The 12,708-nt window shown below is 43.7% G+C and overlaps 1 long non-coding RNA gene across 2 annotated transcripts; it reads left to right on the forward strand.

Moving 5' to 3' along the window:
- The first annotated feature begins 1,134 nt into the window (after window positions 1-1,134).
- Window positions 1,135-12,373, forward strand: LOC125940736 (uncharacterized). 2 transcript variants are annotated; one of them, XR_007463938.1, is made up of 4 exons: window positions 1,137-1,588; window positions 4,800-7,325; window positions 8,798-9,203; window positions 11,218-12,373. It is a non-coding gene; the product is annotated as an uncharacterized LOC125940736 (long non-coding RNA). The 2 variants fall into 2 exon arrangements; XR_007463937.1 differs by having other exon boundaries at window positions 1,135-1,588; window positions 4,800-9,203.
- The last annotated feature ends 335 nt before the right edge of the window (window positions 12,374-12,708 follow it).

A 12,708-nucleotide genomic window follows, 5' to 3' on the forward strand; every position in this document is an offset into this window, starting at 1 on the left:
TACTGGACACTCTAGATGTGGAAGATGGCAGTAAGTAATCTTTTAAAAGATATCTATAAAAGTAACAAGGTGCTTATAAAATGGGAAAACAATTGGTATCTGAGATACAGCAGGGGCTTAGGCAGGGGTGCCCTCTGTCACCTTTGTTGTTCATGCTGTATTTAAAAGGATTAGAGAAAAAATTAGAGAGGAGCGCACTTGGCTTCAACCTTTCCTTTTTCAAGCAAGGAGAATGGATTAAACAGTCATTACCAGGACTGGTGTCCGCGGATGACATTGTACTTATGGCTGACAGCAAGACTTGCAGGGATTAATGGACGTCCACCTGTGGTAAAGAGGGAGATAGCTTAGGTTTGAAGTTTAGTAAAGAAAAATCGGCAGTCATGATTTTGAATGACAATCAGGGCAGCGAGCATAGGATACAGCTAGGAGATAACACTGAGGTAGTGCATGGATAAGTACAAATATCTTGGAGTGTGGATAATTACAATGGGGCTGAGTACCTAACGGAACATGAAAAATGTGTAACGACTAAAGGTAGCAGGAATGCAGCTGTGATGAAAAATAGGACACTGTGGAATTACAATAGGTTCAAAGTAGTGAGAGGGATTTGGAAAGGTGTGATGGTCCCTAGTTTGACTTTCGGTAATGCGGTCCTCTGCATGAGATCAGAGGTTCGAGCAAGGTTGGAAGTTAAGCAGCGAGGGGTAGGTAGGCTTGCTCTGGGAGCACACGGAAATACACCAAATCAGGGGGTACAGGGTGACATGGGATGGACGTCTTTCGAGGGCAGGGAAGCTAGCAGCAAGATAGAATTTGAGGAGCGATTGAGAGAAATGGCAGAAAAGCGGTGGACAAGGAGTGTTTTCAGTTATTTGTACATGAGGAATGTTGACACAAAGTGGAGGAAGCGGACCAGAAAATTGTCAATCAAATATTTGGACTGCAGGAGGGGTGCAAACCAGGAAACAGCGGTTAAGAAAAAGGTTAAAGAAACAGAGAGGGGTCTATGGAAAACAGGGATATATGCATGCGGATGAAATCAGCACTGGGAACATACAGAACTTTCAAGCACGAAAATGCCAAAGAAAATATCTATGATAATTCTAGGGGAAGCTATTTGTTGTTTGAAGCCAGGACGGGAGTATTGCAGACTAATAACACCGAGCCATGTGCGGTGCATGTGGAGAGGAAGAGGAAACGGCTGAACACCTCAGACTTTTCTGTGTGCAAAACAACGGGGCTGATTTTTTCAAAGCAATGGGGTTTAAGGACACTGGAGGCAAAATAGACTTTAAGCGGGTAGAAATAACCAAACGGAGGTTATCTGATTGGTGGCTAAAATCAAGACAGGGGTGAAATTTCACCCTCCACAAAGTACGAAATACATTAACAGTCACGGCCAGGTGGCGTGTGCCACCGCCCGATTTAAAGGGTTCAGCTTCATCCATTCATCCATCCGTGGGCTTTCTCCGCCGCGGAAGCCGCGCCAAGGCGGCGGGCGTCTGCTACGAGCCTGATATATTTTGGTTGCTATTTGCCAACATCGCTATAATTTGGGATATATTAAGTATCACGTCACCGCAAGGTAATACCGCAGTGACTTACCGCACAGAGAACGCGTTTGTCGGCTGTGAATACGGGTATTTTGTCTATTTCCTAGTAGCTCATTTGGTCCGGGCTTACGCGGCTGTTTGAGTAACGCATTCCGCGTGCTTACTTCATTTAGTTATGTGTGGAATGAGCAACGTGAACGTGCTGCAGAAGAAAATAAGCTGGAGACCGCGATAATAACCAAGAGAATGTAGCAGATATGACTAGCACATGCTAATGCTTTTACACCCTATCGTTTCCTTTCTTTTATTCCTGCATTCGATTTGCTTTACAAGACTGCATTCCGCGCCCTGTTGTTTCTTTATTAAGGCGAAATCCTTAACTGCGATCTTGGGAAACGGAATGTGTCTGTTGGCCGATGCCGCGGTACCAAAGATAAATACAAACCGCGTAACTCTCGCGGCTCGTTCACTTGGTATATATACCAAGGTATAGCGTGGAATTAAGGCACAAATGTACGTGTTACTAAGATGACTGATGGGTCATGGCATTAGTAACTTGACATACTTGCACTCACGTCACGATTAACGATAACAATATGACGTGTGGTCATATGACGACGGCCAGAAATATCTCTGATGCTGTGGGTGTGGCAATAAAAACGTGTTAAATGCCAATCTCGATCTCAACGTGTCGAACTTACCCATATATCATGAAGAACTGAGAGAACAGGTAAAGGGTAATAATAGTAATGATAAGTTCTGGGGTTTTACACCCAAAAATCGAAAGGAAACCTTGAGAATGATACGTTAACCCTTTATTGATGAGTGTTGCCTACAGGCAACATACCACAAATTTTTAGAGTTTCTTGCTGAGTTTTGGTATTGAGTACAAAGTTTCTTGCTAGACATGTCTTCTGACAAAACCGCATGGCAGGCAGCAAACATCATTTGTTTGGTTTGGAGTAGGAGCACAGGTTGAGGAAAAAGTTTGGCATGTGACTCGCTTTTGAAAGCCTGCAGTCATAGGAGACTGACCGATACAAGATTTCTGGCTTCAGTGATGTCACACACGTGATGTAAAAAAAAAATTAAATGTACAACTCTGATAGCTCTGATTCAGATCATAAGAGCCACCTTTTTCCAGTTCCAAACGAAGGTATAGGTGGCATGGGCAAAGCATGGCCACTTTCAGTTTTCTGCGTGGTGTATCAACCCATTTGCTGAAAAAGCTTATGCATAATATGTTTTTTTCAATGAATATGCTTATTCTCGATGTGTTTTGCACATTTAGGTAGAAAAGAAACAATTCTCTTGGTTATTTAAATTTGCCTTTATTTAAGTATTAATGATTATGTCACTAGCAATGCTTTACACCAGGATTTAGTTAGAATATGTAATTTGGAGTATTAGTTTAGCATACTCTCTGGTCAGACACAACATCGCCAGATGTTCCTACCAATGTTGTTTCTTCTATACACCTCTCTGGTTACTCAGTAAACCGCCAACAGTAAGAAGTTTGCAGACACACTAAAACTATAATGCCGGCCGGGATCGTACTGCATAGTACTGTTCTGTCCAACGAAGCATTACGATGGTGTAGCAATGCACAGGTTTCCCACCAAACTAGCACCAAACTAGCAGACGAAACAGGAGTACAGATGGCATGGTAGATGGTCGTGATATGCAAGGTTACAACTAAACAATCTTCATGCGCTTAAAGAAATAAATTTCTTTGCCATCATTTTTTGGTCAATAGTTACTGATTAAGTGCAAAAAACAGAGCCTCAAAAATTTTGTGTCTGTACTCCTTTAAGTACTCCTTCTCCAGCTTAAAATATCTCTCAAAACAGTTCTGTTTGGGCATAAGCTAACCCCAGTGCAGTGGTTAACATTTGCAAACTGGCAACTGAATGCACTAGTAGGCACTCAAAGCCTTGAGAAACCATCAGCGACGTTTGTGGTGTCCAGTTGGACATATTTGCTCTTGGCACATATTCGCAAAGAAAAAAAGAAAAATTTGTAGAAGAAAGGATGGCAGATTGGAAACCGTGCTGATCACTATTATGTCTTATTTTTGTCGCATGTGCTCTGGACAAACGCACGGTTGAAATATGAGACCTTGGGCATACATTCTCTCAAGGTCCAAGTTCTAACTGTTGCAGAACTTTGGATGAAGAGTGTGACACTCTACATTAAAGGGGCCATGACACCAAATATTTTAGCTTATATTATGCATTGCGTGTTAAACCGTAAGCGTCCCACAGCAAGCTGGCAAAACTTTAGTGCATTCGGTGCAGTAGAACATTTGTATCTGAATTTTTTAATATTGAAGTTGAACCGTAAAGCAGTCTGGTGACACTGAGTGGTGACGAAATGAATGGGCACCCCTAGAAACAGTTCCATCGGGTAACTGTAGCCGGTCTCGAAGCCCATGCTTTTGTGAACTGCAAACACTGGAAGTGATCGCAGGAGCTGGAAATGGGTTATGAACGCCATGCATTGTTTCGTTTTTGCATGTGCATTTCAGCACATCTACTGTTGCTACTGTTTTTATTGCGCAAGTGAAGGAATTGTGGGTAAAATTTCAGCAGCGACATTGCTGCGCAGTGGGGTGCTATAACATGCAGAGAAAGTGACCGATGTGGTCTCGAACTGTTTCAACACAGATGACACCGAGGTTACCCCTCAGTTCCCGATGTCACAAAACCTTGCCGGAATGGCGGTTGCTGTCGATGGGAACTTGATGCCACTGTCTAAGAATTTTTTGAAGAGTGCTGCGACTTCATGGCTATACTGGGATAAAGTAGGTCGGGAATTTTTTTTATGGGGCTCTGCCGAGAATGTGATCGTGGCTGTGCAAAGAAAGGTTTTACAAGTGCTGGTTCTCCTAAAATACACATTACATTTTTGTTTGCTCATCCGTGATATAACAAGTAAACAATAAAGTGCACGCTTGGAACTGGGGCGTGTGCCAACTCTCTTCTTCCTGTGAATTTATCAAGTTGGAATTTTTCTTCTGCAACTTTCGATAAATTGTGAAGCCTGGGAAGTTGGTTCAACTAAGTGCGTTTTGCCTGAGTGAGTAATTGTTTATATAATGCATAAATGTGACCACGTTATATTGGTAACTGTTGCACTTAGTCTTTAGCCTGAGTAAGTTGATTGATACAAAAGGAAAACGTTTGTGTGGGTGTGCTGTTTGCATTCATGCTGGCTTTAACAGTGATCTCTGTGTTGTTACAGATACGTCGATTCCTCCTACAGTGCATTCAAGATGATGCGTGCTTTGGACTTTACCAGAAATTCATCTTACGAGCTTCTTGGGAAGCATCCACCTGTTTGCCCTGTTACATGACAAAGCAGTTTGATTTATTATTGATTTAACACTGTGATGTGTTAGCAAATTTACCCAAGAACAAAGAAACAACTCGAGGAATTGTTATACGCGCTCCCGATTATTTCAAAAGTAGCATCCCTAAAAAATTTATTTAGCACCGTGGTGGTGATGTGACTGTGTTTGTATCAAGTGAAATTTTCATTCTTCCTTCTGCCCTGTTTGTCTCTTGGAATGATGAAAGAAATGAACGTGTTCTATTGCAGTCACCAAGTTGTAATCATTTGGGTAAAAAAAATAAGGCAGTGCAATGTACTTTTAGAGAATGTAGTTTCATCAGCGTAACCCATGGCACAGTATTGCACCTGTCTTCACTGATCTGCTAAGACAGTGCATGAGGGTGTGGCAGTGTCGCAGAGAGAAACTAATTTATCGATAAGTTATCTCCAGCACTCTGCAGCAGAGTTTGCTTTCACTGCACCAAGGAAAACATAGCAAAAAGTGTTTACAGTGCCGCCCACAAAGAAACATTCCTTAATGCAAAGAAATGTGGCTGTATTCTCCTATACCATCAACCATGGTGCCATTCTCACCTCTAGGAATGTTTTTTTTTTTTTGTTTTTGTTTTCCTATATCTTTCATATTATTTCATGTTCACTTGTTTTATATATTCTTTCATATGTTTATATATCAGTTGGTGCTTTTGTTGTTCTGCATGGTATAAATACTGTGATGCTTAAATAGTGCATAGTAATCACTTAAATAGGTGAGTGCATTGTGCCATATTACACCTACAAAGTACTTCAACTGTTTAAGCAAATCTAAGTGGCTTGCTAATTGGGACCTCTATGTATGGCCAGCCTGGAGGTTTTAACCATTCAGGATAGTGAGTTATGCATAGTGAGATAGTTGTTCATTCAAGTGTGTGTATATATATATATGGCAGTATCTCTGACAGAAGCACAAATTGGTTAATAGGTCATCTTCAGCACCGTGTACTGGTTGCATTTTGTTTTCATTGAAACTTTTGTAAAACAATCATGAAAAAATGTTTACACTGCAATAATAAAGACAAACAGTTCTTTGTTACAAAATGCATCGAAAATTGGGCGAGTTGGTACGGTAACATATTTCTAGCTTATAGCATGAAAGGACACAGACGAAAGAATAGCTACTCGTCCTATCTGCTTCTAGTCTTCGTCTGTGTCTCTTGGCGCTAGAAACTAGAAATCCTTTGTTGTATGCACAGAAATGAGGCTCTATTCTCCTTCATCAGCAAACTTAGTGCCATTATAACCTATATAAATTCTGTGTTTATAATGTTTTTTTTTCATATCTTGTTCATTTTCTTTCATAATTTGTTGGACTAATATGCGTATGTAATTTTATATGCTTCATGTGTTCAAATATCAGCTAATGTTTTTACTAAAATGCATTATACGAGTCCTTCTATGTGAGAAAGCATTTAATACTTTAATAGAATAGGGCACAATGTAGTTTTATATATGACAAAGTAATTTGACTATTTAGGCAAGACATCAAAATTACACGCCAAATTAGACCTTTATTATTGCCAGCAGGGGTTTGTATGTATTCGGGTAGGAACATGCCCCAATGCCTATCCCACCGAAATCCATACTGACGCAGTGGGATAAGCATCGGAGTTGTGCTCGTACAACGACACAATGACACAAAACACGTTGTTGCTTATGCCAGTCGTTTCAGCAATTCAGAGCGAAACTGCACTGTCATGGAGCAAGAATGCCTTGCGTCTGTTTTTGCTGTTAAGAAATTTCGCTGTTACATTTACGGTCGCCCATTCCAGGTCATCACCGACCACAATTCTTTATGCTGGCTTGTAAGTCTTCGAGATCCGTATGGTCGTCTAGCACGATGGGCTTTAAGACTTCAAGAATATGGCTTTGTGGTAACTTACAGGAGTGGCCCCCGTCATGATGATTCCAATTGCCTTTCTCGCCTACCATTGACAACGACACGCTCCAATCAAGACAGCTTCGATGACTGTCTAACTACTATTGCTCCTGAATTTCCTGATGTTACCACTTTCCAGCAGGAACAGTGTAACAATGTAAGCTTGGAACCTCTTTTTGTCGCCTCCCCACACTCCTAAAGCCAGTGGTCTGTTCTCTATACGTGAGGGCCTACTGTATAAAACCAACTACTTGGCGAGTGGAGCTCGCTTCCTCCTTGTTATGCCAGAAAGTCTCCGAAGTGACGTGCTACGTGCAGTGCATGATGACCCGACATCCGATCATCTGGGAGTCGCCCACACGCTGCAGCGGGTCCAGGAGCACTTTTACTGGCCACACATGCATCACACAACAGAACAATGCGTGGTTAGCTGCGATCAATGACAACGCGACCAGCAGCCTACAAGCGCTCCACCCAGCCTTCTTCACCCTTTGAACAAGTTGGTATGTACCTCCTGGGCCTCTTTCCACGGTCATCGAACAACAACCGATGGGTCTCATTTGTGTTGACCATCTTACTCGGTATGCAGAAACAGCAGCATTACCCTCATCCACTGCAGCTTGCGTTGCAGCTTTCTTGTTGAGTTTCGTTATTCTATGCCATGGCCCACCTCACGTGATCATAAGTGACCGCGGTAGGCAGTTCGTTGCCTACGCTGTAGAAGAGCTGCTTTATCTGTGCAGTGTAAATTTCCAACACTCAGCGCCGTATCGTCCACAGACCAATGGTCTTGTTGAACGGACGAATCAAACTCTGACGAACATGCTGGCCATGTACGTGTTCTCAAGAACTCGGATGACGTCTTGCCGTTCATCACGTATGCGTATAACACAGCGAAGCATGAAACAACTGACTACAGCCCTTTCTACCTTCTTTGTGCCCGATTGCTGCGGACCTTCCTTGACACCATCCTACCGTTTTCTCTCTATACTGAAGATTCAATTACCCGCCGCGGTGGCTTAGTGGTTAAGGCGTTACGCTGCTGAGCACGAGGTCGCGGGATCGAATCCCGGCCGCGCTGGCCGCATTTCGATGGAGGCGAAATGCACGAATGCCCATGTGCTTGCATTGTAATGCATGTCAAAGAACCCCAGGTGGTTAAAATTATTCCGGAGCCCTCCACTACGGTGTGCCTCATAATCAGAACTGGTTTTGGCACGTAAAACCCCAGAAAGAAGAAGATGAAGTTTCAATTGCCAAGACACTCTGCATTGCCGAAGAAGCCCGATGGATAGCACGTCCTTCGCACTGTGGCATCGCAAAACTGCTCAAAGCAGTCGCACAACAGCACTCATGAATCAGTTTCTTTTGAAAAAGGCGATTTATTGTCGCTGTGGACCCCACAGCACAGTAGCGGCTTATGCCGCAAGTTTCTGTCGCACTATGTTGGCCTGTTCGCCATTTTAGACCGTTTGAGTGACTTGACATACGTGGTCACACACCTCTTGTCTACAGGTTGGCGGTCTAGCAAAGCCCAACTTGCTCATGTTGCGCATCTGACGCGCTATTATCCCATCACTGAACAATCACTCTCCCAGCAGGCTTCGTCTGCGAAATGGGGATTGTAATGCGGCGTGAAAGAGAGGTTGAAGAAGAGGAGAACTTCAATGGTCCCGCCGGCGAGCAGCAGCAGTTCAACCACTATCTTCCCGATCCATCATCTCTGCCAGCCTTCATCTGTAGATAAACCCATCGTCATCCGTAACAATATGTTTAGTGAGATAGGAACTTGCATACTGCATCAGGGTACTGTTGCGACAACATTAATGTGTGTGTTGGGTTATAACATGTGTGTTCGGTTATCACGTATATCGCCTTAATTTGTGGCAATCTTACTTAATTGCCAGGTCTAGCACTTTAGTTGGGGAAGTGTTTCCATTTGCATTGACTTCCCATGTTGCCTGTGACTTTGCAGGTTCCTTGTCATCAGGGTCACCGGAGCAGTACGACTTGGTCATGTCTGAGCATGGCAGGTTGCATTGCTGCCGGCTGTGCCCTTACAAGACCAAGCATAAGCAGAACATGACAGCTCACCTGCGGACACACTCAGGCCAACGTCCCTTCAAGTGCCACCTCTGCCCGAAAGTGTTCAGTGCGAGTTTCAGCCTCAAGCAACATGTGTACAGCCACACAGGAGAGCGCCCCCACCAGTGCCACCTGTGCCCGGAGGCTTTCACTCAGAGTTCCCACCTGACACGCCACCTGCGGCGCTGCCACACGGGAAAGCATGCCTTTTCCTGTGTGCACTGTGGGGCATCCTTTTCGCAGATACGCCATCTGTCCAGCCACATGTCCTGTCACGCAGGGAAGAAGCCCTAAAGGTCAGGTGCTTGCAGTTTTTCTTTTTTTGTAGTAGGCCACTTCTAAACTAGTATGTCACATTCACATATCTGCATGTGCTTGACTGAACATGAAACTGCCGCATCATGCCAAGTAGCAGTGTAGGAAAAAATGCTCCTTGAAAAAACATTCTTGGAAATACAGTAAAACCTGGATAATTCGAACTCGGTTAATTTGAAATTTCGGTTAATTCAAAGAATTTGAGCGCTCCCGTCATTTTCAATGCAAATTCTACTGGATAATTTGAATGGCCTGCGCGGCTCTATTCGGAATTCAAAGTTTCCGGCTGGTAGCAACGTGCGGCTGTTAGGTTAGGAGCCAAGACGTGCTCACAATTTAGTCAAGCATGACAGCCCCTGTCTAGGGGCATCCACACCTTTCCATGGGACAGTGAGCCGTGTCCGAGGCTACTTTTCCAAGTGTGTTCAGGGAATAAAGGCGCTGGAATGATTATGCGTCACCCTCGCCCTCAATAAGGAACCTTCGGTGACTTTCGACACTCTGGTTGGAGGAAGGTGTGCCCGCAGGTTTCCCTGGCCTAGGGATCCAGGTAGGACAGGAGGCATTTGTGCGGACTTTTCGGCTCATCTGGAGAGCTCTCCCATCTGATCTGACATGTAGATGGTGGTCTCCCAGTCAAATGTAGTATCACTGACATGCTATGATGTACTGCGGTCCGTACTCTGGCCAGTACGAGTATCCCTTGTTATGTAAACAAGTTCCTATGTAAATAAACCCCGTGTTCCCCCGTTGTCCCTGCCTCTCGATTTCATACTCTTCACGAACGAAGCAACCCTCATCAAGTCTACTCAAACGGCAGTATGGGCCCTCTAAGCCTCCATGTGATGTCCCGGTAGCGTAGGCTATCTACCTGTTATGAGACGCACCGGTGGTGTAGGCTAGAGAGTGACCTGCAGAGACACCCAACTCCGAGGCCACGACTTCCGAATCCTACCCCGCTTGCATGTGTTGCGCGCGGGTGGGAGAAATTCTGTGCTGCATATTTTATCCACCATATTATTAAAATGAATGCAAAGTGAGAACGATGACTTAACCTCCAGGTTTGTACTGGTCACTGGTAAATTCCTCGTCGGTGTTAGATATTTCTCCTTGCCCGTATTGCACTCTCCTCCTTCTCCGTTTCGTCTCCTTCTCGTCTACCCTCCATTCTACCGAGGTGCGGGGTAGGTGAAGTCAGGCGGCAGCGTCTTTCGGTCTCATTGGCGTTCCAAAATAATCGGTAGGCGGGGTCGCGTGCGGCTCACACTTGCCGCCTTCTATTGCTCTCCCTTCGGCGGCATCGTCTTTCGATCTCGATGGCATTGCATAATACAATTTTATTTATTTATTTACTTGAAATACTACAACCCAATGATTTGGCTCGAGCATCAGGGGCTCATATTACGTGTATTGAAGCACATATACATTAGGGGCTCTGTTGCATGGACTGCGCTTCCCTTCTCTTGGTACCCATTCTGTAACTCTAATGGTCCACCGGTTATCCCTCCTACACATTACATGGCCAGCCCAGCTCCATTTTTCCTCTTAATGTCCATTAGAATATTGGCTATACCAGTTTTTTCGCTGATCCACGCCGCTCTCTTCCAGTCTCTTAACATTAGGCCTACCATTTTTCGTTCCATCGCTCTTTGTGCAGTCCTTAACTTGTTCTCGAGCTTCTTTGTTAATCGGTGCTAACATATGGGGGAATGGCACTTTAGACAGCCTTTAAAAGAAGTGTTGTGAATATGGGCGATTTAGCTACTATATTTTTATTGTTCTTACGAGAACACATTCATCAAAAATGTATGGGTTTGTTTTCTAAGAGTAAGCGTGTTGTAACGACATCTATTTTCATTTTTCTTAAAAGAGAAAAAAAGAAAGTTGCAGCAGCTTCGGGAAAAGGTTGTCTGTGCTTTGTCTGGCATCTAAAGTTTCTGCTGGTGTTCAGCTTTTTACGTGTCTAATATGCTGCCAACTGGACTCTTCATGCAGGTGCAGCCAGTGTTTGTGCAGCTCAGAAACTCTACCTAAAAATTCTGGCAACTTCAAAGAATGCAAGTGTCTGCCTGTCAAGCCTCCATGCACAGCTATAATGAAAATGACAGCTGGGGCCACAGCCGAAGCCGCAGCCAGAGTTGCAACAGCTGGCAGGGACATCCTTCCTGATGTGATGCCACTCATAGTCACGCTGCAGCCTCTAGACCAGGAATTTCCGCAGTTGCAGCCATGGTCACAGCTACAGTCCCCTCTTTCAGTGTTGCCACCATTGTAGCAATTGGATTCTGTTTGCCCCTTCCAGTGCCACCTGTGGCCAAACGCATTTACTGTCCCAACCTCAAGCAGCATGTGTACAGTCATACGGCAGAGTGGCCATATCCCTGCACCCACTGCACTGCGTCTTTTTCACGGAAGGAGTGCCTCTTTTACCACATGCCTTGTCACAGATGGGGAAGAAGTGCTAATTGTTAAGGTTAATTAGAGATGGGCAAAACGGCTCACTTCAGTGAGCGGCTCGGAACGGCTCAGCTCACTGAAATGAACCGGTTCATTTGAACGGCTCACCGGTTCAATTAAACATGTCACCTGTGTTATGCATATTCTATAGTTATTTGGATTTGAAAAAAAAAAAAAAACAATATATGCATGCATAATTGAATAACCGTGTTGTTGGTATTTTTGCTATGTTTAGAGATTATTTTTACATATTTTAAAAGCATGAATTTTTAGTTGTAACGAAACTTTCTTTTCTCATATTGAGGATAAAATGCTTATAATACTGTAACAGGCAGAATGCGACGTACTTTTCTCAGAAAAAACAAGTAACTTCATCATCATTACAGGAGCTTTCCAGTTTTTGTGGTACTTTAAAATCAATTTTGGTCAAAATAAGAACACAAAATTATTGTACATTATCTTTCAACTTTATTCATTTATTCTCATACGCACGCTCACTATAATATGAGTGAGCTGCAACACCATGCAAAATGAATGTCGAAATTATCTCTTGAAGTACAATACAAAAATCATACTAAAGATCCACAAGACTATTGCATGTACCTTTCATTTTTTTTTTCTCATGCGCACGCGCTATACTGGCGATCATGCCAACATGCGCCAGGACAAAAAAAAAAAAAAAAAAAAGAAGAAATGAAGTTCTATTACAACACAAGAGATCATTTGCCTCGTTTTATTGACGTACTAATGATACGCGCTCAGAAAATGCAATGAAGTGGATGCCATGGGCAAAATTTTCATGACTACGCTAATTAGCACAAATGAAGACCAGGACGTAAACTGTACATTCACCTGTTGTCTTTAAAGACACGGAAAACCATCTTCGAAGTGTTGTTGCACCAGCGCAAGATGTGTGATTGGTGAGAGTTGTGAGACATTGTTCAAACAGCAGCAGGCAACGAACGCTACCATCCTTTGTCAATTGAGGCTTCTTTACTTCTCCCTTCGGTGGCATCGGGACGCACAAAA

Source organism: Dermacentor silvarum, chromosome 10 (genome assembly GCF_013339745.2).
Source record: "Dermacentor silvarum isolate Dsil-2018 chromosome 10, BIME_Dsil_1.4, whole genome shotgun sequence".
NCBI classification, from domain to species: Eukaryota; Metazoa; Arthropoda; class Arachnida; order Ixodida; family Ixodidae; genus Dermacentor; species Dermacentor silvarum.